Below are 26,481 nucleotides of genomic sequence, written 5' to 3'. Positions count from 1 at the left end.
CTTCATAAAGGCCTATAGGATCCTCGGGGTGTCTAGACAAGTGCCGGCAAATCCAACAGTCAGTGAGACTTAATGTCTCCGCTAATTTTCCATGAACCTTTATCAATGGATGTAAGGTAGGATTTTGCAACAATGATGCAACACCACTGGACATTATACATATTAACATAAGGGTCACTAGGTACTTCATTATGGTTTTGTAGAAATAGTTATAAGGCCACTCTTCCCTATTCTCTAGAGGGATATTTGTCCTGCCAAATGGATATATCTTCATAATTTTATTGTGCTCTTCTCCTTGGTCCTACAACTTTTCTATGATACCGTTTTACTCGTCTCAACCGCCTACGCGTGTTCAAAAATATACTCACACAATTACCAAATATGTAAATGCAAAATATTGATATCACTATACTAATAATCATATACGTATAGATGCAGATAAGTGAATTTTTCCTTCAATGTTCACACCCACTAGGGTTCAGCACCGCCGTGCTTTCCACTCTAGCAGTTAGGCTGCACTGGTTGGTCCAGGACAATAGAGGTTGGCTTGATCCTAGGTCCCTTAGCTTCTCCTTTTCAAGTTTTAACTCCTGGTGCGTCTCAACTCCCAGTGAGTAAGTCGCAATACTTCAAAATTAATCTTCAGTATAGTTTGTCAGTTTCGTTCAGTGTCTCAGCAAAATGAGGGCGGAGGCCAGCAATTTTCAACCAGATTAGTGATGTGCTTGGGTATTAAACAGAAAAAGGGCACCTCTCTTTTTTTTTTTTACCGCTGGGACTACAAACCGCACCAACCCTAATGGCTGGCCGCTTCCGTAGAACTGGTACTTGGTTTTTTTTTTTCTTTCTCGCCAGTCACAGAACTGTTAACTCCATTTACCCACTGATTGAATAGCGTTGCACAAGCTGCATCCCACTATACTTGTGTTCTCGTTGAGACAATTGTTCTGACCAATGTTCTGGTGTCGTTGCACAGGCTAGTCACCCGTGTTCATGCTGGAATTTTAGTCATCACAGTCATTTACAACCTCGTCGCCCAAAGTGTGCGTAACAACAGTGAGGATAGCTCGTTTTAATGCTGGTACATCAATGGCATCGGAAATGCCGGTGGCGGTGAAAGCGGGGAACTGTATTTCACGAAGGCAGGCGTGCCGTATTCTGCTGAGCAAAGGATTCCTTGGCCATTCAGAAGAGACCTCAGTTTGCAATTCCAAGCTAGGAGCTATCAGGGTGATGTAAATGTAGCTTTTCGTAGGGGTCACCACCTTACGCACCTTCAAAATTCTGTTCATTTGGATGGGCGAGGACGCAGGTTGTATCGATGAGTTTGTTGATCTTCAAACAGCAACTCTTCGTCACTGGGCTGCTGTGTCACCGCAGGAGCAGAAGTAGCACTTGAAACCTGTGGAGGTGTTTCCTGTCTCCCTACTTCGCTGTAATCAGGAGACAATGGTAATTCTGCTGTTAGAGTACTCTGTAGTGGAATTGGTGCACGCTTACAGTGGCTAGCATGTATCCAGTTTTTCCTTCCTTCCACTTTCACCGCTGTCTGTGTTGCAAGCAGTACCTGGGCTGGCCCCCGCCACCTGGGCTGAAGACTGTTGGTTCTTTGAAAATTCTTTGTCATAAGCCAATCCCCTGGCTTAAAAGGGTGACCAGGGCCTTCAAGAGGAGTCGGTAGGCTGACCTTGACCTGTTGGTGGATCAAACGCAAATCTTTAGTCAATTGTTTACAGTAATCTACAAACAAAGGATATTGCACTTCAGAAAGCTTCTTTGGTCGTGGTACCCCCCAGATATTGGCTGGCCTCCCCATGACAACTTCATAGGGGGATAATCGTGACTTGCTACTGGCAGTCATCCTGATGGACATTAATGCTAGGGGCAAAGCATCTGGCCATTTTAAGTTGGTCTCAGCACAAATCTTAGCTATTTTGCTCTTCAAGGTGTAATTATACCTTTCTACAAGGCCCGCTGATTGTGGGTGATTTGCAGCATGAAATCGATGTTTGATGTTAAGGGCGGTACAGACCTTCTCCATTACCTCATTAGAAAAATGACTGCCATTGTCACTCCAGACTAATCGTGGCAAGGCGTATCTAGGAAAATATTCTTTTAGTAATATTTTGGCGGTAGAGAGAGCACCATTGTCTTTTAATGGGTAGGCCTCTATCCATTTTGAAAACATGCATACTACCACTAACACGTATTTCAGTTTGTTACACGGTTCCATGTGGATAAAATCCATCTGTATAGCTTCAAAAGGGAGATCAGGAGGGGCAAAGTGGCCAGGGGGCGTAGGGGTCCCTTTTCCTGCATTGTGCACTGCACACACCATACAACTTTTAACCAGGTTATTAGCAGCTTTGGATATCAGAGGATTACTCCAAACATGGTCCAAAGTTGTCTTGATGCCTTGGGCACTGATGTGTGCAGGACTGTGGGCCATAGTAACCATAGCGTGTACATAGCAATTAGGTAACATCCATCTTCTTCTGTCTGTGTCATCTGTGTAACAACCCTCACTGTCTAGTCTACCGTTCTTCTCCCACTGTTCCCTTTCCTCTGCTGTTGCTTCTGCTTGAATATCTCTCACACACTGCATGGTATTTTCTAATACTTCGTACTGGGGCTCTCCCTTGATGCTACTCTCAACATATGCATTGTCAAATGGTGCTCGTGCTGTTGCTTTCGCTGTAGCATCTGCAAAAGCATTTCCTCGTCCTATATCATCAGTAATTTTTTTGTGGGCACTACACTTAATGATTGCGACCTGACGGGGCAGACTGAGAGCAGTCAAAAGTGTCACAATCAAGTTGCCATGCTGGATGGTAGTGCCATGTGACGTGATAAAGCCTCTATTCGCCCAGAGTCGCCCAAAATTATGAGCTACTCCAAACGCATATTGGCTATCAGTGTAGATGTTAACACTAAGATGTTCACTTATTTCACAAGCTCTGGTGAGGGCAATTAATTCTGCAGCCTGTGCCGAATTTTGCGGGATTCTATGAGATTCAACCACTGTTTTGACTGTGGTGACGGCATAGGCTGCAGTGGTCGTACCATCTGGTAACTTGAAGCAAGACCCATCTACAAACAGCTCTCCCTGTGGGTCAGATAGGGGAGTGTCTGTCAAGTCTACCCGTCCCTTAGTTTCTTCCTCAGTGGCAAAAATGCAATTATGATCAAATTCCACATTGTCCTGAGGGAGGGGTAGTAACGTAGCTGGGTTCAAGACATTGCACCGCTTCAAAGTAATATTTGGACTGAACAATGTTAATTCGTAACCCGTTAGACGAGCACTGGTGAGGTGCTGCGTCTGTGTCTTGTTTAACAAAATATCAACGGCATGAGGAACCATCACAGTGAGCGGATTGCCACCAACAAACCCTTCACTTTGTTTCACCGCAGCTGCTGCAGAAGCCACTCCTCTAAGACAAGTAGGCAAAGCTTGCGCCACAGTGTCCAAGGTGGAAGAGAAGTATGCACAAGGGCGTTGTCTCCCACCCTGGGCCTGTGTCAAAACAGACAATGTACAGCCATGCTTTTCATGCACAAATAAAACAAATGGTTTGCTGTAATCCGGATTACCCAATACAGGAGCAGAGCACATCGCCTTTTTTAATTCTTGAAAAGCCTCCTCACATTTGTCAGTCCAAGGTACAGGAGAGGGCACATCTGAAAGTGTCAGAGCAGTCAATGGTTTTGCTATAAGTGAAAAATTTGGAATCCACTGTCTGCAAAAAGATGTAAATCCCAAAAATGCTCGGACTTCAGAAGGGGTGCGTGGTGCAGTCATTGTATGAACCAATTTAATTCTGTCTGGATGTAATCTCCTTCCCTCCTTAGAGAGGAGGTGTCCTAGATAGGTGACCTCCTCTCTACAATACTGCAATTTTGGAAGGGACACCTTATGGCCCAGAGGTGCTAAATGATGTAATAATGCAACAGTATCAGTCTTACATTGTGTCATGGAATCTGAGGCAATTAAAATATCATCAATGTACTGCAACAACGCAGAGCCTGTAGGTGGATTGAATTGGTCTAATTGACGTTTAAGACATTGACTATATATGCTCGGGGACTCAACAAAGCCCTGTGGAATTCTTGTCATCGCGAATGATCTACCAAAAATCGCAAAGCTAAACAAATATTGAGATTCTTCGGCAATTGGAATGCTAAAAAAAGCATTCTTCAAATCGATTACGGTGAAAAAACACGCAGAGGGTGGGATCATGGTGAAAAGACTATTCATGTCTGGGACCACGGGAAACTGGGGAATTACTATTTTATTAATTTCTCGGAGATCAATAACTAATCGATATACTGTGTTATCAGTAAATGATTGCTCACCATCTAATCTATTAGCATCATTTCGTTTCTTTACAACAGGAAGGATTGGACTGTTACATGGGCTGCTCACTATTTCCTTTATGACACCTGCATGCACAAGATCAGATATGACTGCCTTGAGCCCTTTTTCGCTTGATTTAGGTAATTTGTATTGAGGAACACGAGGTAACCGGGCACCTGGTTTGATTTTTATTACAATAGGGTCGATATCCATAATGCCTACATCATTCTTGCCTTTGGCCCATAAGCGAGGGTCTATTTCCTGTAGCTCTGGGGGTAAGTCGTATTCCTGTGAGAACATGCACCGAGTTGGGGAAACACTATCCATAGTTACATAGACACCATCCATTGAACAGTGAATAACTGCATTTAATTTCTTTAACAAATCTAATGCAAACAAGTTTTCATTGCAACCTGATGTTAAAGAGAGTGGCGTGTGTACTGTAAATGGGCCTACAGTTACTCTCATAGGTGTTGAGATGGGGCTCACCACGGGGATTCCAGAAATCCCAATTGATGTGGTATGAAGCCCAGACAGGGGAGCCCCGGGGACTGCAGAATGTGCAATAGATGTTCTGGTGGCACCAGTATCTAGAAGAAACTTATGGCCCTCTCCTTCGATTTTTACATCAATGTAGGGACCATTTTGATCTACAGGAATACTTACTCGCCCCTGGCCCTGTCTGTGGCTGTCCTAATAATTGTAGGATTCAGAAAAGAAATCATCAGCATAATATTGTCGTTCAAATGCATTGTCAAAAATATTAGTGTTACGCGGGACCTGATTCTCATTCTGCGAATTCTGATCAGTTCTACCTCTTCCTCGTCCTCGTGCATTACCTGCCGCGTTCCCTCTATGAAGTGACATACTTTGTCTTCCTTCCAGTAATGGGCAAGTATCACGCCAATGTCCATCCTGCTTACAGTAGGCACATTGGTTGATATTTAATCGGCGGTCTTGGGGTGGTGCAGATGCACCTCGACCTCGACCCCTTCCCCGTCCCCTTGGTGGGCCACCCCTTTGCTGAGGGGTTGCATCCCGCTGAGGGTATGCCTGCTGTAATAATACCTTTTTCTTCAATTCTTTTACTGACTTCTCATTCTTTTCTAATTCTTCCTTGTACCTGCTCTCATAGTATTGCGCCATCTGCAAAATCTCTGCCTGTCCCTTCGTCATCCACGAACTCTCTGTTGCTTTTAATTTTTGTGATATTTCAGGTAGAAGGCCATTAACAAAGCGTTCTACAAATAGTGTGACACCTGTTACGGTGGCGAGGTCTTGACCGCTAAAATCTATGAAAGCTTGTTCAATTCGAGTAAAATAATCTGGGACATCTTCACCTATTTTCTGTTTATAAGTGGCAAGCTTTCCCCAATCCACAGTCTGAAGAGGTATAACAGTTTCTAACTTAGTCAATATCCGATTAGGTAAATCTAAAATATCCTGATGCGGCAGGGTTCCTGGTGCCCTTTGTGCTTCACGTGCTTCTAAACCCCCCCATGTATTTCCCAAAGTAGGTGCATCATCTACTCTTCTAATTTTATGCCAAACTTCAGGACCCAATAAAACACCAAAAAAATAGTCAATGTCTTTGAGTGTCATGGTTGTGGTGGAAATGGCAGTTCTAAGGTCCCGATAGAATCCAGCTGGATTCTTTCGAGGGTCTGGCAAGTCTTTCTTTATAGCCATTACCTCCTCCCTTTTCCATGGTATATGAACAAATTGGGCCACCGGCACGGGAGCTGGTTGTCCGGCGGCAGCTGCTGCTGCGACTGCAGCTGCAGTGGGCATATCAGGGTGCACTTCCCTCATTGGGTACCCCTTGTCATATCTATTTAGAACATCTTCCCTGGCTATGACACAAATGCGTACTCCCTCATTTATGCTGTTACTATCAAGAATACAAGCCCTACTGTCCCGCCATAATTGGTTTAATTCTTGTTCATAAGGGAGAGGGGTAGAATCTGTAATACAAGACTTCCAATCCCTCTCCAATTTTTCAATCATATACAGCAGTGCTAATTGCTGTCCAAAATGTGACATCTGTTGTATTGTGTCCATAATATCGGTGTGGGTGTAAATAAGATGTGACATCCAGTTATCTGACTGATCCTTGATAACCCGTTTTTCCCAATCCCCAATAGTGGAGCGGGTACTAGGGGGCGAAATCGACTTCATAGGTGTGCTCCATATGGGTGAAAGTGAGTGAGTGGCTGTGCACCGTCGGCGTTGTCCATTTGGGGTATTAGGGGCAGGGGACATTATTGGTAACCTTGCAGTGTTGGCTGGTAGTGGTGGAGCAGGTGGCGGAGGGATTAGGACTTGGGCTATTTGGGTGGCTTGGGCTAGAGGCTGTGGTGGCTGTGGCACATGCTGCTGTAGTGGTGCACCTGGATTTCCCAAATTGTGCCCTTGCCCTTGCTGCTGTTGCGGTGCCCCCATGATAGGTTGGGCTACTGCAGGGGGTGTGTAAGGTGGAGGTGCAGTAGGGCTATTATCTAATAGCTGTAGCATTACCTCATCTTCCTCTAATGCATGTTTGGGTTCTGTTGGCTTTGATACATAACTTCCCTCCACCTGGGCCCTATGGACTCTATCTTCAGACTCAATTCTTTTCTGGGTTTGGGAATGGTGGTACAGGGCGGCTTTCTGCATGATGGTTCTCCGGTTCTCCTTCTCTAACAGTTTATCTGACTTCGTTTTTCTTTTGGTGGCCTCAATTTCCCATTTTCTGTATACTTCAAACATATGTTGTCTAGCCTTTTTATGAAACAAACATTCCTGTAGGTAGGTTAGTTTCTTTAAATCAAAAGACCCATCCTCCGGCCACTGGAGGTCAGGACAATGTCTAGTATATTTGCGCCATATACTATTATACAAATTATTCTCTAAACCATAATCCTTTAACATGTCCCACCCTGGTGTTCCCTCTTTTGGAATGGGTTGCTTTTTATCTAAACGTGGCACATGATTTCGGCGAAAACAAAGACATAACCCTTGCCAACATTTCTTATTTCCCATATCTAACCTTTTAATTTTTCAAAATGCAACACGCACCAAATTTCAAAATGCAACCTGCACCGAAAAAAAACCTTTTTCAAATGTGCACCAAAGAAAACCTTTTCAAATATTTACCAACTTACAAATTGCTCCAGGCCTGGGCAAATTACTCAAACAAGAAAAACACATGTAATACAAATTGTCAAATGGTACCTTGTACAAATGCAAATTTACCAAGAACTAATCATTCCCAAAAATGATAAGTTATCCAAAAACAATTATTCTCTCAAATGCAAGTTAAAGCAGACAAATAGCCAGCGAGGAACAGTCTTACCTGACTATCTGCTTTTTCCTGGATTTCTCTCCGGCCGCCCGTGTCAGACTAATCCGTCAAGATAAACACCGATGTTTCAGGGACTTCGCTGGGACATCATGAGAAAGCGGGGGGAAACCTGCCCGGTGGATAAGATGCAGCTGCTTCTGAAACTAAGTCTTTGTGCAGGGGCCCCTGGAATCTACACCTCCGGAACGGCGTCCCCCCACTGGCAGCACGTCTCGTGACAGAGCTACTGAAGATATCCACTGGAAGGTCCCTATTCGGGCGCCAAATTGTCAAATGCACATATTTGCAGATACTTACAAATGCATTTACAAAGGAGTTTTGACACGGAGAGCCGGAGTGAAAAATCAATGACCAAAGGTCTGTTTATTTTTGCTGCAGCAAAGAGGACAGGTTTACCACTGGCATCCCAGGCCCGAAGTAAAGTGTGCTGACATAAAGCGTTTAACAGTGATATTTATACTCATACATCAAAGGATACATAAAATGTGTAACTAATGATATACGTCATACAGATATTTTAAGGAGTTAATCAGTTTCCACACACTGGTTCCATTTCCAGCCTTGTCCTTGCCTCCCTTTTGCAGCTGCCTGGCTCCCCACATTCTTGAGACCCTTCAAAGGATTACGTGGTTCAAAGGTATAGATATCAGCCTTTCCCTCCCCAAAATACCACAGCCGAGGTCAGTTAGTTATTTGAACACACAATTATAATGAATACAGTGCCCCAGTTAGGGAAAGAAACCAGCTGCAAGCCTATGGCGTGGAACCAGGCTTATTTTACCTAAACAAATATACATAAGATAACATATGTGATAGACAGTGCGTTCAGAGACAACAAAAGCTCAAACTTACACGTGTAAAAGAAACGAAGCAATTCAAAATGAATTCTAACAATGCTAAAAACCTACCCATGAAGTTACTCTCTTCATAAACTTTCTGCCGGTAGACCTGATACGATCTCTCCGCCCTACCAAGGTAGCGATCAGAAAGAGCCTGTTTGGCCTGATCGAAATATTTTTTTATTACTTTCTGTGGGGAACCTAAGATATTTATCTAATTTATTTTGCACGTCGTCTTCTAAAACCGAGCTCTGCTGTTTATCACGATGCCTATTTGCGGCGTCTTGTGCAATAACCAGGCCACTTACATAAGCTTTGAATGTATCCCAGACTATGCTCAGAGCGGTAGAGTCCCGGTTCCAATTTAAAAAATCCTTTACTTCGTCTCTACAGACCTGTACCCAGCCTTCTTCTTTGAGAAGTTACTGGTTAAATATCCACCTTTTGGATTGCAATGTATCTCGTTCAGGCTTTAGTGATATATCCAAAATCAGCAGAGCGTGGTCTGAGAGGCCAGAATGCAATGAACTCTGATTCTTAAAATGAAGAGATTTAGTTATAATCTCTTTTATAAGGCGTGGAAGACCTCCAAGGATCACATAGCGCCAATACTCTTAGATAGTTTCAGAAAACCTTTGCAACCTTTGGTTTGGATTTCTTTTCCCTTTGACTGAGGAGTCAATATATGGGTCCTGGAGAAAATTTAAATCTCCATCAATTATCATTTTGCCTGGAATTTGCAGAAGGGATTGGAAGAGCTCCTCGTACGGCCACAACAACAATTCAACCGGATCTTGCTACCATTTCTCATAAATCGATTACCTATTGCTCCTTGCAAACTTCTCCAGAGCTGTTTTTTTCTCTTCTGCGTTAGAATCTCTTTTTCCTCCTTCCCCCAGTGATCCCCCTCCCTTTCCCACATCACTGAAGCACCCACCCTCACCCTTAGTGGCCTACACCTGGTGCCCTCTCGTCTGGGCGAACCGGGACCACCACCGACCCCTCTAACCAACCCGTGATCCTCTTCCCGAACCTCCCTCCCTCCAAATAGGCACCGTGACATGGCACGAGAAGTTACATTTGTTGTTGAGGCACATGCAGCATACAGAACTGACATTTTTAACTCTTGGTCACCTTTCCAGCAGCGGATCAAAACACAAACTCATTTCACCACTACACTGCAGCAAATGCACCCACACAATATATAACTTGCTCGTATTTAGAAATAGCACTATTTTATCAAGACCACCAAAGTCGGCTTGATGGCACCCTACCACATGTTCCACAGAATGTTAGATTAGGTCTGATAGAGCTTGCCTCCTGTTCCCTGAAGTCTCAGGACCAAAAAGACTTTCCTTTTTCACTTGGACGCTCCGTGCGCCGAAAATTTCGATGCACAGCTTGTTCCGCGGCGAGAAAAACGCCGCACACCGACGCTGAGCAACGCGACGCTCGGGGGACGACCGGAAATCCGACGCACGGCTTCGCAAGGACAACGCCGTCCGACCTCTAGAGGAGATCGTAATTTCAACGCGCAGCCCCGCAGAACGACGCGCAGCCGGAAAACAAGCAGGAAAATCCACGCACAGACCCGGGACATCTGGTAATCCCCGCGATCCACAGAAAGAGACTGTCCGCGCGCCGGAAAACGACGCACGACTTCCCCGCGTGGAAAATAACGACGCAAGTCCGTGTGTGCTGGGGAGAAATCGACGCACACACTCTTTTTCCACGCACCTCTCCTTTTGTGGCCCTCTGAGGAGATTTTTCCACTCTAAACCAGGTACTTGTGCTTGAAAGAGACTTTGTTTATATTCTAAAGACTTAAGACCCTTTATATCACTTTTCAGTGATATCTCTACAATTTCCCATTGCAACTTTATTTTTTTTGACCTACAATTATCCTGATAAATATTATATATTTTTCTTAACACTGTGTGGTGTATTTTTGTGGTGCTATATGGTGGTATTGTATGATTTATTGCACAAATACTTTACACATTGCCTTCTAAGTTAAGCCTGACTGCTCGTGCCAAGCTACCAGAGGGTGGGCACAGGATAAACTTTGATTGTGTGTGACTTACCCTGACTAGAGTGAGGGCTTTTGCTTGGACAGGGGGTAACCTGACTGCCAACCAAAAACCCCATTTCTAACAAGGTCCTTTAAGTAATGACGGTCCTACATGGCCAAAATTGGCTACCTATACACCACACCCCAATGCTGCTACAATGGTGGTAGCAGATTCTACACTAATTTAGTAGAAATATATAATACAAATCATATTGCATATTTTAAACACGGCCCCAGCAAGGGCTGCTCCAGCGCAACCACATATGGCTAGAGCGAGCATGAATCCTACTACTGTGCATTCAATCATGGGTAATGTACCCACCAAAATGAAGAAATTCTGTTCTGGCTAACACAAAAAAATAATCGCTTTGGAGGCAGTGTTTACCCATAAGTACCCCCAAGATAAACATAGAATTCTCACAATGTGCTTGCCATTTGGGATGGTGCCCTCAGTGGACAACTGTGCCACATGGGGTGCAGTGTTTGCTGCACTCTACACTACCGTACATGGTACATCAACACTTGCAAATCTTTTTGAATTGTTACAGCAGATTCAAGACGAATACAAGGCTTCCCCAGCTCTAGGGGTGGGGATGCAATTAATCGGTAATTTTGCCACAGTATCATCAATAATGTAAAGTAATCTTAAAGAGGAAGCAGTAGCATTGGCTGTACGCCTGTGGCTCTGGGAAGTTCCTACACAGGATCAAGAACGTGAGCTGCCAAACATTATCGCCCAGACATATTCTAGAATAAGTCAGGCTAGTCTGGGAGCCAGACCATGGTAACCACAACTACAAGGTAAATCCAATAAGAATTCTACCAATCAAGCCACAGAGAGGTCTACAAAACGCTGGGATAAACAAAGACAAAATAAAGATAATGTAAAACAAAGAGGAGAATCTCTGCGTTTGGAGACCTCTGAAAAATGCTATAATTTGAGAAATAGGGACAATTTAAAAACTCCTGATAGTTACCAATATAATGATACAAGCCAATCTCTCTCCTTTCTGGACTCTCCGGATAAATGCAGTGAGAGAGCATGGCGTTCAGAACACTGAAACTAATATGTGAAACCAAGAAAAGATTCACAATGCTCATCAGAAGTTTCCATAAAAAAGGAAGAGAAACTTCCTCAATAGACGCACCACTTCAAAAAGAAAAAAGTAGCAGCAATTTCAGCTAAAAATGCCACACATAATGAGAGCTTTACTGAAGAACGGAAAGTAGGTTCTTACTCCGCTGGATAGTGCGGCAGAGGTCACAATACTTTGTCAGAATCTTCAAGAGCTTTAGGATGTTACAGCAACTAACAACTTTTTGGAAGTCATAACTGCAGACTGGCGTATCTACCCCCGGACAAGTTTTACAAAGTGAAATTATGGATAGAGGAAGACATAGAGCACACCAGCAGAGTAATATTTTGGGGGAGAGTAGCATTAAGTTATGACATCCTCTTGAAAGAAACAAAATGGAAACCTGAATATGCCTGTAAGCTCCCACAAAGGGAAGATGTCATTATACCATCTTTCTCGGTCCTTGTCCCTGAAGAATTAAGAAAAGCTTACACCATAGATTGGGATTTGGTGCAAGCTCCAGCACTGTATCAAAATCATATAGGATGGGACAAATCATATGACACCTCTTAAATCCACACTACAGCCTCAATCACCATTAAACATGAGGATAAAGCACCAGTGAGAGAAATACTCACACAACTTGAGTACCAGGGTTTAATAGAACCTTGCTTATCACCAATGAACAACTCTTTGTTACTTATAGCTGAGTCGGACTATTCATATAGATTACAGACACTTAAACAGTCACACACGCACAAAATGCACACATCACTTATTAACAATATAGTGTGCAAAAAAATACAAAACAACCTTGGATATTTCCAACGTTTCTTTCTGACAAAATCTAGCACCTGAAAGTAGGGATCTAAGCGCCTTCAGCTTATAAAATAAAAAAATTGTCGACTCCCACAGGGGTATCAGAACAGTTCTGGACTGTTCTCAGCACATGTAACATCAATATTACATGATATTGACCCTGAAGCGTTGTCCTACATGGATTAAATCTACTTTACAGATGACCACCTTGTCACACCTAAGACAGGTGGATCGCATTGTTGTGGAATTTGCTGAATTAGGCCACAAATTTAATTTCAAGAAAACAAATATTGCCTTTCACAGTGTCCTGTTTCTGGGATACGAGTTATCATAACAAGGAATGAGCCTGGTACCCCACTTTCTAGATAATTGTGTACAATCACAACCACCAAATACTATAAAAAGCTACAATCATTGTTGGACTTTTTCACTTTAGGCAGAACATACATTCTAGATTATGCACAACGCATAAAACCCCTCTATGATCTGATACATCAAGACTTTGCAAGTAAATACTGGACAGTTGTACACACACGCATTCTTAGAGCATTGCAGTAGGACATGCTTGAAACAAAACACTTACACACATGTGATAAATCAAACTTGGTCATCAAAGTAATTGCTGGTGCCATTGGAAATACCTATGCAACATTCCTTTAAGTTGATACTGTCCCAGTAGCATACAAATGGCATTTGTATTCCACTGCTGAACAATGCTTTGCTCCCACTGAAAAAAGTTTGATGGCTGTTCAGATGACTGTCATAAAGAAAATACCTCTGGTCTAGGGGAAACACATCATTGTTGTGACCCCAATGCCAGCCCTGGAGACTATTACAAAAGCCAGCATAACTGGCAGAGCTTAAGGCTCTAATATTACAGATCCTACACTTCTGACACTGTGTGAATCATATTATTGCATCCAGTCCTTCAATGAATATCTGCATTACTGGCGCCAAATGGGTTCAGAGATTCCAGAGGGAACACCATCAAGCACAGATTAATGTGGGGGAAGTAGCTGATCTGAAGGAAATGCAACCAAATGCCCATGAAGTTCATACACTGGGCAATCAACATGTAGGAATACACATTGTAGGAAACACTTTGGCTGATGAAGTAGCCAAATCAGCAGTTTCTATGGCTTCTGTTGCTGCAATTACTCGTTCTCGTACGAGGTTGGATGATGCAACACTGGCTGCTGTGAAAGCTTTGGCTGACAGCAAGCCTTTGTCAAAAGCATTTCCCGCCAAATTTTCCTACCACTTCTCACCCAAAATGTTGCATTCGCAACACTACCAGGGATTGGTGATCATGTGATCCCCAACCAAGACCAGAGATTAGATCTCATAAAAGCAGCGCACAAGGGGGCTGTTTCTTCCCATGAAGGTTTGGCGGCTACTATTTCCTTAGTGCAAAAATGCTACTGGATTGCCAAGTCTGTACAAACAGACCAAATAGTATGCCCTTTGTTGTGACATCTGCCAATAAATAAGAGTCCACCGTCAAACCCCCACCACAGACACCCCTTCTAATTTCCAACAAACCGCTGCAAAGTGTGTACCTGGACCGCTATGGTCCCTTAACACCTGATGGTGCACATAAATATATCCTAGTCACTGTTGATTCTTGCTCCAGATTTCTATTGGTATGGCCACAGTGATCAGCTGACGATAAAACTGGTATTAAAGATTTGCAAGTCTTCACCGGGACATATGCAGTTGCGGCATTCCAGTCAGACGAGGGTTTTCAGGGAAACCATGGCGATGATGGGTGTCCAAATCCACTTCTGGTCTCCCTGCCATCCGGTGGGAGACATGGTTGCGGAGCATAAAAACCAAGACCTAAAGCAATCCTTAACCCCTTGGGTGCCATGGACGTAATGGTTATGTCCTCGGCTGCAGCGCTGCTGTGCCAAGGATGTAACTGTTATGCCCTGGACCCAACCCAAGGTGCTAGCACTCCCCCATGGGCCATGGGCCACCCACCCCCACCGGGAATGGAAGCAGAAGACCTTCCGCCCCCCCCCCCAACACCACCTCCACAGCGATCTGAAGACGTCAGCGCACTCATGGCGTGCCAACGTCATCACATGCTGCCGGGGACACACTGGAAGCATTTGCTTCCAGCACGTTAAGGACAGCGGACCCCCCTTTGGTAAGTCCTTGTCCTGGGGGGGTGTTGGTGGGGGAGAAAACAGGCATAGGGGAAATAGGAAGGAGAGGGGGGCACTCCCTGGGGGGCAATATTAGATCTGTATTTCACCCCCACCGGGGGATAGATCGGCCACTTTTGTTGACCGATCTGCCAAAGATTGTTCTCCTGAGTCAAAGATGACATTTGTTAAGTTTCAGGAGTCTGTAATAGAGAGCCTTGTTGTAGTGGAACAGGCAAGAGTTCCTAGAGAAGCAGCGGTGGAGGATGTGGCTAGAATGAAGGATCGCCACTTTCCTGATCACGTTCCTCCCATGCCCCCAAAAAGACTTTCCCGCTAAGAAATGTACAGTCTGTGCCCGAAGAGGTACCTGGAGGGAGACTTGTATGTACTACCCAGATTGTCCTTCTAAGCCTGAGCTGTCTATGGTCAGCTGTTTTCGAAGTTACCACACCCAGAAGAATTATTGGGAAAAACCGTAAAAGTTAACTGCCTGTTCTGTATTGTTTTATATTTTTTGTTCAGTTTCACGGTTGGCATTACTGTCATGTATTTACTTAGAGCTTTTGTGTTTGTAGTTACTTATAATTAGTTAGTGTTTTATTTTTTGTTTAAAAAAAGTGATGGCGGTGTGCGTGGAGTGGCGCTTAGCTGGCGGTGTGTGAGAGATGGCAGTGTAAATAGTGACTTGCTGTTGGTCACTACAACACACTGCTAACCAAACGCCAGTCCACAGACGCCGTCAACTGTGTGATTGCTGTGTCAGGCATTTGGGCCTATGAAAGTGATGGGCCCTTGACTGGAGCTGTATGTTGATGTGAGTGTTGTAATGTGCTGGGCCCGCAGCTGGCCGCGTGAATGGTCTTGTGTATGTCAAGTATGAAAGGTGTGTGGATAGTCTGTAAAGCGGTTGGTGCCTTGACGTGGCTTTACAGCTTATGAGCAGTGAGTCCTTGGTTCATTTTTTTGGCTTTTCAGTTATTAACAGTGCTTTTCATTTTTGTAAAATCTATAGTTAATAAAATTTGATCTATTGAATCATCACTCACCCTCGTGCCAAATCCAACTAGTATGTGTGTGGTAAAGTAAAAAAACAAAAAAACCTGCTCCACTGTAATCGGGCTTTAAAGCACATGTGTGACATGCTAGGTGTCTCGGGTGGAACCCCAATGATGAAGCATGCCACCACCAAGGTTTGTGGGTGAGGGGTCTTTTTAACAAGACCTCAGAGCATTTCTTTTCACAATTTGAGTGTTTGGAACATCACACAAGTAAGAGTCTTGGCAACGTGGCAGCTTATTCTCTAGTGAAAATGTATCAACTCTAGATAAGTTTGAAAACTAGACACCGGGTAGAGTTCAGGGTGGTATGTCTCTTGTGGATCGCAACAAGTTTCTTAGCCACAATGCCCTGTAAACTTCAAATGTGACTAAAATCACACAGTTTTGCATTTCTGTGCCATATTCTTCCAGAAGCAAAAATAAACCAAAAACGTCCTACCACCCACTGTTCCCTCTAGTCTCCTGATAAAAATATCAGCCACCCATTACTTGTGTGGGTGGGCCAGGTGCCTACGACAGAGAAGGGGCCAAAACACAACGTGAACATACCAAAATGATCTATTACAAAACGACCTGTTTTTTTAAGGGAGGAGGAGCGTCTTTGGTCCCTCCTCGGTGGCCCATTATGGAAACCACCACACCCAGACATTTCTGAAAACTAGGCACCCGCGGGAGTCCAGGGAGGTGTGGCTTGCGTGGATCCCCCAAAATATCTTACCCAGACTCCTCTGCAAACCTCAAATTTAGCTAAAAAAAAAAACATTTTCCTCACCGTTCTGTGTAGGATCACACAGCCAGCACAAATTTCTGCCCACCAAGCATTCCTCTTGGTCTCCCAAGTAAAATGATACCTCACTTGTGTGGGTGCCCTAAGGAGAGTTAGCCTAAAAACGTGTAAAAAAAGATTGTGCTTATCAACTTGTTGTGATATCCCCTCAATCTCTACACGTTTTTGGCCCTTCCCTGTCCCAGGCACTTGGACCACCCACACAAGTGAGGTATCATTTTTATCAGGAGACCGAGGGGAACGATGGGTGATAGGAACTTTGCTCTGGCGTGGTGATTCTACACAGAAATGTGAGGAAAATGTGCTTTTTTTTAATCTAAATTTAAGGTTTGCAGAGGATCCTGGGTAAGAAAACTTTAGGGGATCCATGCAAGCCACACCTCTCTGGACTCCACTGGGTGTCTAGTTTTCAAAAATGTCTGGGTTTGGTAGGTTTCCTTAGATGACCGCTACACCCAGGACAAAAAAAAAACACAGGTTCCACCCCTTGCAAAAACAGGTCATTTTGTAATAGCTAATTTTGATGTGGCCATGTTGTAATTTGGGCCCTTCCCTGTCGGGGGTACTAGGCCTACCCACACAAGCAAGGTACCATTGTTATTGGGAGACTTGGGAGAATGCTGGTTGGAAGGAAGTTTGTGGCTCCCCTCAGATTCCAACCTTTGCAGCACCAAAATGTGAGGAAAAGCTGTTTTTTAGCCCAATTTTGAGGTTTGAAAGGATTCTGGGTGACAGAACAAAAGTAATCCCCACAAGTCACCCCATCCTGGATTCCCCTAGGCATCTACTTTCAAAAAATGTACAGGGTTGGTAGGTTTCCCTAGGTGCCAGCTGAGCTAGAGGCCAACATCCACATCTAGGCACTTAGCAAAAAACAAGTCTGTTTTCATTGGAAAAATGTGATGTGTCCACTTTGTGTTTTGGGGCATTTCCTGTTGCGTGCCTACCCATACAAGTGGGGTACCATTTTTACCAGGAGATTTGTGGAAATGCTGGGTGGATGTAAGTTTGTAGCTCCCCTCAGATTCCAGAGCTTTGCAGTACCGAAATGTGAGGGAAAAGTGTTTTTTAGACCAATTTTGAGGTTTGGAAAGGATTCTGAGAGACAGGATTCTGAGAGACAGAACCCAGAGAGAGACCCACAAGTCACCCCGTTGTGGATTCCACTAGGTGTCTACTTTCCAAAAATGTACAGGTTTGGTAGGTTTCCCTAGGTGCCGACTGAGCTACAGGTCAAAATCCACAGCTAGGCACTTTGCAGAAAACAAATCTGTTTTTCAATGGAAAAATATGATTTGTCCATGTTGTGTTTTGGGGCGTTTCTTGGCACGGGAACTAGGCTTACTCACACAAGTGAGGTACCATTTTATCCGGAGACTTGGGGGAACACAGAAAACAAGAACATGTGTTATTGCCAAGGGTCTTCTCTACATTTTTGCCTTCAAAATGTAAAACAGTGCATAAGAAAGAAGTCATTTTGAGAAATGCGCTGTAATTCAAATGCTAGTATGGGGACCCCCGAATTCAGTGATGTGCAAATAGCTACTGCTTCTAAACTTCATATCTTGTGCCCATTTTGGAAATATATAGCTTTCCTTGATAACTATTTTTCACGCTTTAGATTTTACTAAATTAATTCCTGTGTACTTGATCCACAATGAAAACTCCTTTCGAGGTGCAGCTAATTTATTGGTTCTGGGTACCCTGGGTTATTGATGGACCTCCAAAACCAGAAGAATCTAGCAGACATAACGGTATATTGCTTTTAAAAATCTGCCATTGCTGGGAAAAGTTACGGATGAAAACGTAGACAGAAATGGCTGTTTTTTCAACTCAATTTATTATTTGTTTTATTTTAACTGTTACTTTCTATAGGAAAACCTTGAAGGATCTACAAAAATGACCCCTTGCTGAATTCAGAATTTTGTCTACTTTTTAGAAATGTTTAGCAGTCCGGGATCCACCATTGGTTTCACACCCATTTCTGTCACTGAAAGCATAAACAATAGTAAAAATGTAGTATGTACCAGTAACTATGTTGTTTTGATTCAAGTCTGCCTGTTCCCAAAAGCTGGAAAGTTGGCGATTTTAGCACTGCAAACCTGTTGCTGATGTCATTTGCAGGGAAAAAACAGATGCTTTCTTCTGCAGCACTTTCTTCCCAAAAAGCCCACATTTTAGCTGCATTTTGACTAATTGCTTGGTCTCTTCCAGGGGAACCCAAAACCTCTGGGTACTTTAGAATCCCCAGAATGTTGGAAAAAAAGGACACAAATTTGGCGCAGATAGCTTATGTGGACAAACAGTTATGGGGTCCTAAGCGCAAACTACCTCTAATAGCCAAAAAAAGGCTTGGCACAGGAAGGGGGAAAGGCTTGGCAGCGAAGGGGTTAAGCAAGAGTACTAGGTCCTTGTCGTAGTTGGCTTAAACACATATATGGAGTCCAGAGAGCACTTTATAATCTGTCCAGAAGGTTTTTGGGAGGGTGTACCCCCATATGAGGCACTGTTCGGCATACCTATATATGTCCCGGATCATGATGGCTCTGGCGTGGTGGCAGCAGACATACCTTTTGACATAAATGAACGTGTCATTGTCTTGCAGGACTTACAACAGTTCAGTGATGAAAACCCATATGCATGTGCCGCTACCTTGGGAGTGAGGGATTTACCAACAACACAAACCAGCTGCATTCCAAAGGTTGGGGCTCTAGTGTGAGAAAAGATTGCTGTAAGAAAGGAATTTGGCCCTTCATATTGAGCACTGGATCCAGGACTGGGAATACACAGGACCAGAACTGTCATTCTACCACAGCTGTCTGGTTCTAAAGAAAACTGCTTTGTTTCAATTGACAATGTCAAGTTACACCATGTGGTCAGTCCTGCACAGTAGACCACGAGAACTCCTCAGTAGTTCCAGAACCCCTCTCACTGGCAATCAGGATGTACCTCTATAAATTTTAAGCATCAGTGATGAAAATTCCTCAAGCTTGAGGAGGGTGGAAAATTAACTTTCACTGGTACCTCTCACTACATCTACAACAAGAAATGTCAATGTTCTGAGCTGTATTACTCAAATTCAACACAAACAGATTGAATCATTTACAATGAACCACTAAGGGACGCATCTGCCAGTTCTACTTCTCCAACATTGGGTCTAGTGTTTGCACAAACTGCTTCTGGATATTTTGCCAACATCAACAACTCCTTTTCAAATTCTCCAGCTTCTTCTACTGCACTTGTTTTGAGAACATGTACGCTACTCACCTGGCTTAAAACTGTTTAATTCGTCCATAGAACTATCTGCGGATTCTGTTAACTTTGCTTGCGCCTTCCTTCCCTGGATTGGTTTTGTCATTGTTTTTCTTCTGTTGATACATTATCTTCCTAAGTGATCTGCTGTTGAACTGGGGGATGAGTTTTAGAAGCCTCACCCTTCCTCACATAAGGTCCGAAGAGACTTTTCTCTAGTGAACATTTCAGCTATACTAAATCTGGATGGGATTGTTTGGGATAAAGCATCATTCAACATCTTCGGGCTGAAGGAAATGATTCAAATGACATATGTATTTAAAGTTTCTATGAATGATATAACAACACCAGGGGTTGTTTCTGATGTTTGGGATGTGAAAGCAGTTGATTCTATGCTTTCTGAGCTTGAATATTATACTTTGTTTGAAGGGGAAGATGTTTATCAAACAACAGCAAATTATGGGGAAATGTTCAATTACCATCATTATGGACTTCATTTAATGCATAAAGCCAGCGCCCCGAGAACTGTGTATAATTTTACACAATGGGAACATTGTCTCACTCTGCCAGGCAGGAGTTCCAAAACATATAGAAAAGTTTGCATATTTTACTGGGCATGATGTCAAAAATGCTGAGTCTTATTATTTTAAATTGCCACCAATACAATTGCAGAACACTTTGTTAAAAGATACCAAACTAATTTATTCTGATTCCTTTGTTTCCCAGTTGGCTATAGAAGGCTATGAATATTGGTTGACATCGATTTATTTCAAGAGTGTGTGGGGAACTAGAGATTGGCAAATACAGGAAAGGAAATCTTTGCTTAGAGCATTCCTTATTCCATTGCAAACTATATTTTTAAACAAAAATGTACAGCAAGCAAGTTGTTTGAAAATTAAGGAGTTGAATGTGCCTTTTATTCCATCACCAGCTATATTTGATAAATGGCAAAATATTTTGAAATGTCACTGAGGAACAGCTCAAGGGTGGGTCCAAATTTGAACATTTAATTCAACACTTTCAGGTCCCCATGGGTGGGTATTGTGGTCAGTGGACTAGGATAGTTGTCATGCGCATTTTGCAAACTCCACAGGGGGTTTTAGAGTGAGCCAACCTGACCCTCATTATATCTCACAAGAACACTCTGGCATCATCACCACATACAGGTCTTCATTATGAACATGGCGGTCTCATGACCGCCAGGTTTGCAGATGGCTGTAGCACCATATTCCGACTGTTGCGGTCCTGCCACAGTCAGACCACCAGCACCACTAGGATTAGTCACCCGCAGTCATGGCGGTCCTAATCCACCAGGGCAGCACTGCCCTGGGGATTACGACTTTGTTCTCCGCCAGTGATATGAACATTGCGAGGGTGCTGGAGTACCCTGCGCTCAACAGCATTGCTGCTGGCTCAATTACGCGCCAGAGACAATGCTGTAGGGTGTTTTCCCCTAAGCCGGCGGGCGGAAACTCCAGTTTCCGCCCACCAACCTAGCAGGAAACTTGTAATGGGGCCAACGGAGAGGTAGCCACATTGGCAGCAACCTCCCCACTGGAGTTTCGGCGGACGGCTTAAACCGTCTGCCAAAATCATAGTGTGGGCAAACTATGTCAACAATGGTTTAAATCTTCCACATTAACTGCTGTTAAAGAAGACCTTAGTCTCCTGTCCAAAAACACAGATTTAAAAGACTTTCTGTTAGGCCCCTCAAAACCACGCACAATTGCTTCAAGTATGTAATATATAATGAGATTTGGAAACTTTCCCAAAAAGAAGCTGCCGCCCGGTTGAGCTAGATATATTGAGAAAATTTGCAGAAAGCATTAGCCTTTGTAGATAAAGCTATGAACACTTTGTCCACCCGCCTAAATACACTTAACGTTGTTTCATCTACAATTGACATCATACAAAACAATGGGCCATTTTCACAACATGGACATAGTAAACTTAGGTTCATTATGCAGTCAGGTTGGACGTTACAAGTTCTGACAAGTGGTCGCATGCCCTTGCAATATGTCAGCTCCAGGTACCTATTTGCAGCATTTAACTGGATGCGAAAGCAACAAATAATGGCAAGAAAGAAGCAACCTCTATTATGCTTAGCATCAAAAAGTTAGAAACGTTTACCTTTTAATGTGGCAGAAATACCATCTGCAGTTTGGTTAATACACAGGGTTATTCATCTGCCCATTTCAACACCTCAATTCACCTCGTGTTTGAAGCAAATTCCTGTACACAGATTTGAGAAGCTAGGAGGCAGTTACATCCATTTGGTGTGGGACCTACCCTTGTATGCACAAATGCTTCAATGGCATGAAAGAGGTATTTTTTAGCGGAAGCGAATGTGAGACTTCTGTGAGTCATTCAATGATTGAATGCCCAGAGCATACAATGCTTCAGCAGCAAATTTATCTTGTTATCTGAAGGGTGTCCCTTTGATTCGTCCGGTGTTCCAGGTGCTCTTGAAAGGAGGTAATGTGATGCTGAACAAAGAAAGCTGTTGTGGGATGCAAGCAGGAACTGCCTATGTAGTTTTGGTCTCCAAAACTGTGACCTTTTGCGGGAACGGGCTTTTTCCCCCCATGTGAGAGATAAAAGTACAAGAAATATGGCTTCATATTGCTACTTCAAATATATATTTTGACAAGCTGAGCAGTCTAAAGGCTCTTTTGTTTCAAAAACACTTGGTGCTCACATCTGCCCGCAAAACCTATGCTCGCCAAGTGGGAAGGTCATCCGCAGAGATACACTTCACTTTTAAATACCAACTTTCCAAAACATTTCAGTAAACTTATATTTCACATTTTTAACATGTCTAACACTGCTGGCATTGTACATTTCTTTGAAGGCTGTCAGTTCTGTTTTTTTCAGCACCTCCTCTTCTATCTTTGGCATTATACCTCAAGCCATACACTTAAGCCCTCATTCCTACTCTGGCGGGCGGCGGGCACCGCCCGCCAGGCGGGAACCGCCAATTGGCCGCTACGCGGTCAAAAGACCGCTGACAGCATTCAGACCTTCCCGCTGGGCCGGCGGGCGCTAACTATGTTAGCGCCCGCCGGCCCAGCGGGAAGGAGGGCTGCAACACAGGAGCTGGCTCCGAATGGAGCCGGCGGTGTTGCGGCCATGCGACGGGTGCAGTTGCACCCGTCGCGCTTTTCACTGTCTGCTAGGCAAAGAGTGAAAAGCTGGCTGGGGCCCTGTTAGGGGGCCCCTGCACTGCCCATGCCAGTGGCATGGGCAGTGCAGGGGCCCCCAGGGGCCCCAGGACACCCGTTCCCGCCAGCCTCTTCCTGGCGGTGACAACCGCCAGAAACAGGCTGGCGGGAAGGGGGTCAGAATCCCCATGGCAGTGCTGCAAGCAGCGCTGCCATGGCAGATTCGCCCCACCGGGGCTAAATCGGCGGGAAACCGCCAGCCCCGGTTTTCTGACCGCGGCTTTACCGCCGTGGTCAGAATGGGCAAGGAAGCACCGCCAGCCTGTTGGCGGTGCTTCCGTCATTCGTGGCCCTGGCGGTCGTAGACCGCCAGGGTCAGAATGACCCCCTTAATTTTTTTGAGTGTTTTGGGGGATTCCCTGTTACTCTGGTGTTAATTGGTGGCATTTTGATGTTGCTATTTTTCTTCGGAATGGATCCCCAATCTCAACAAGGAGGACTGATGGCACTTCCACCAGCCCCAATGTGTCGTACTGGAGTCCAGCTGGTCTTTGTCATTGAGACCGGTTCTGAATTGCATGCAGCCCGTCTTTCGATGTCCGTGGTGCAGCTCGCACCTTCTTTGTACACAGGTCTGTTGGTGTTCTCAGTGAGGGTTAATTACGGGACATGCACACTGAGATTACAATTGCAACGAGAAGCTTCCTATGAGCTGCCCCTTGTGGATCAAGTGGCTCCTGGTGCTACAACACCTCACATTGTCCGGGATGCTGCCACCTCGGCTGGTGCTGTTGCTGGGGCAACGGAACACAAGCGCTACCTCACTTTCCTCATCAACAAACTAACTACCTGAACACCTCCTGAAGTAGGGTCTTTCCTGGATTCAACAACAACTGATGACATAGGCGATTGCTTTAAAATTGGTGTCCAAGTTTTGTGAAATTTTAAATTTACCATTTAGTTTGCCTCAAATTTGGTCTGTTTTGCTTGTCGACATTGGCATTTTATTGGTTTTATACATTTTAACTTGTTTTTAGACATTAAGGTAGAAAAGGTGATTTTCATACTGACATTGGGAAGGGTGTTATGAGGTTATTTTAGCATTTAAACAAGCACATTATTTTAGTTCTGGGCCATTGTAATTTCTCCTAGTAACATTTTGCTTTTATTCCTTTTATTATTTTAACAAAGCTTCATTTTAGTGGAGTCGTTTTATTATTCGCATCAGTTGCCCTTCCATCAAGAATTTGTTATTCATTTATTTGCATGACATTTTCACCCTGTGCTCAAGGACAAGGCTGATCACAATAGTTTACCAGGTATTGCTGGTCCAGAGAGTACATTGTCTACCCTACAGAGACAAATATGTGTTGTCGAGTTAGAGCAGTCCTTAAAAGAACAGATGTTTTATTATTAAAACACACCATACTGCCCCCACCACATTAGAGGAGACTTTCCAGCCAGCCATCTTATGTTGCACATTGCAGACCTTTGACTCTCTCCTTTGCCCCCATGTATGCGAAGTGTGGCTTAGGCTTACACTTTACCCCCTAAGACTCTTGACCGAGCTTGTGATATGCTGACACCTTCCTGTTTCCCTATTCCTTTCATTCATATGCCCCCTTTTTATTTTTGTAAATTCTTTTTGTCCTATTTTTCCTTCTCATTTTTTGCACACATGTTCTTTTTATTGTAGTTAGATCCTGTTTTGATAGCTTAGGTTCCACAGATCTTGCCCATATTGTTCCTTGGTTAACTAGATCTCCTTTGACTTGCACTAATTTAAAAGAGAAATGACCAGCGATTGTTTTCTGAGCCTCAAAATATGCTACTGACTTTGTGTACTGCAATCACTGACTGTTTGGTTTGTCTAATGTTGACTCAGTGATTTTTTTTAGATGGTTTGTTTACCCTATGATAATATTGTACACTTATAATATTTTCTTGGGACTTGTTTAAATTCACCTGAGTGTTAACTTTCAATAAGCCAATTAAGTTCATTTCTGATCTGGATTTCATTGTGTGACCAAATATGGTTGTACTGTAACTTAAATGGTGGTTGATGTTTGTCTAACTATATGGTTGAATCCCCTGCATGGACTTCAACATTACTGACCTCGATCTAGAGCATGCTAAAAAATGCTCCATCATCACCCACACCCTACAAGGCTTGATATTAGACACAGCAGTCCAAAAGACACTGTAATTTTTCATTTAACTTTGATTGTTCAGTGCAGACATTCTATTCATTAAGCAGCCCTTTTAATACTGTTGTTTGTTAGGATATGCCTTTCCAGCGGCCTAGAGGTAGCATTCTGGCATAATACAAGCTTCTGGCAAGGCTTCTTGTATATAGTTTGAGGTGGCTGTCAGGCTTCCAGAGGTTGGTTGATAGGTCGTCAGGTGAACTCAAATGGAAGAGTACATAGGTCCCGATTGCAAGAGGTGTGGCACGTTTGGTAGGAATCAGTGTGGTATCATTGAGAGTAGTTCCAAGCCCTCTGAAGTGTGTGGCTCGTTAAAATCTTTTCCAATTGAAAGCCCACCTATGCTTAGTTGAGTTCACCCTGACCACTCAAAGTACCAGCATGCAGTCCTTTTACAAAATCAAAGGTTATCAGCAGCCAGACAGTCAGCTGAAGGGACACCATGTGTTTTGTGAAGGATTTGGAGCCCCTGATTAGGAAGCGAAGGTCCAGCTTGAACTGTGCAGACATTCCACAGCTCTGTGTACCAGGTCTGTATAGCGCACTAGGGTTACTAAATTAGTGGCACATGGCCCAAACTTTATCCTAAGCAGGAGCTTTTTGAATCAGGGTAACGGATGAAAAAGCATAACCAAATATCTTGAAACACGAAAAAATTGTTCCTCCTGCATCCATAGGCAATAGGTACTGTTTGTAAAAAAAATTTCAAAAAAACACATCAGCATCTACGGTTCTGCAAAGTGGCATACAGATACCCCTGCAATGTTACTCATCATTTAATAATGATTTACTACACCCCACTGAAGAAACTGTTTGTTCATTCCCACCCAGTAGTTACTGAGGGAAGGAGCCTGGTCAAAGAAGAGTGGAATCATGTCCTTTATTGCTATAACCCTAAGAGTAGCGTTGTTTTGTGGGCAGTGGTGACTTGTTCTGCTTTGTTTTTGTACTTAGGTGGTCACGGTCAAGCTGTCTGTCCACACTATGAACTGATCATTTTGAACTTATCGAACAAAGGCTTTGAGAGCCGTCCACCATGCCCTGAATGCCAGTAGGCTAGTATTTAACAAAGATTCTCAGGGAGACAAGTGGATTCTCTTTGCGAGTTCTATTGAATATGCCTCCATAATGGTAATAGAGGCATTGACTGTAAAGAAATACTGCAGTTCCTAAATGTGGAATAACCAACCAAAGATGATGCATGTCTTGACGTGCCACTAAACGAGGGCTTTCTTTAGAATGTGTGTGCTTGTAACAAATTTTCCCATTGTCCTTAAGATAGAGTCAATAGTGTGGGGTGAGTATGATGAATGCTGGCAAGCAACCCAGACCTGCTCTGTATCGTCAACCCAATGATCAAC

The sequence above is a fragment of the Pleurodeles waltl genome, chromosome 8, assembly GCF_031143425.1.
Source record: "Pleurodeles waltl isolate 20211129_DDA chromosome 8, aPleWal1.hap1.20221129, whole genome shotgun sequence".
NCBI lineage: Eukaryota > Metazoa > Chordata > Amphibia > Caudata > Salamandridae > Pleurodeles > Pleurodeles waltl.
This window is presented reverse-complemented; position numbering follows the sequence as displayed.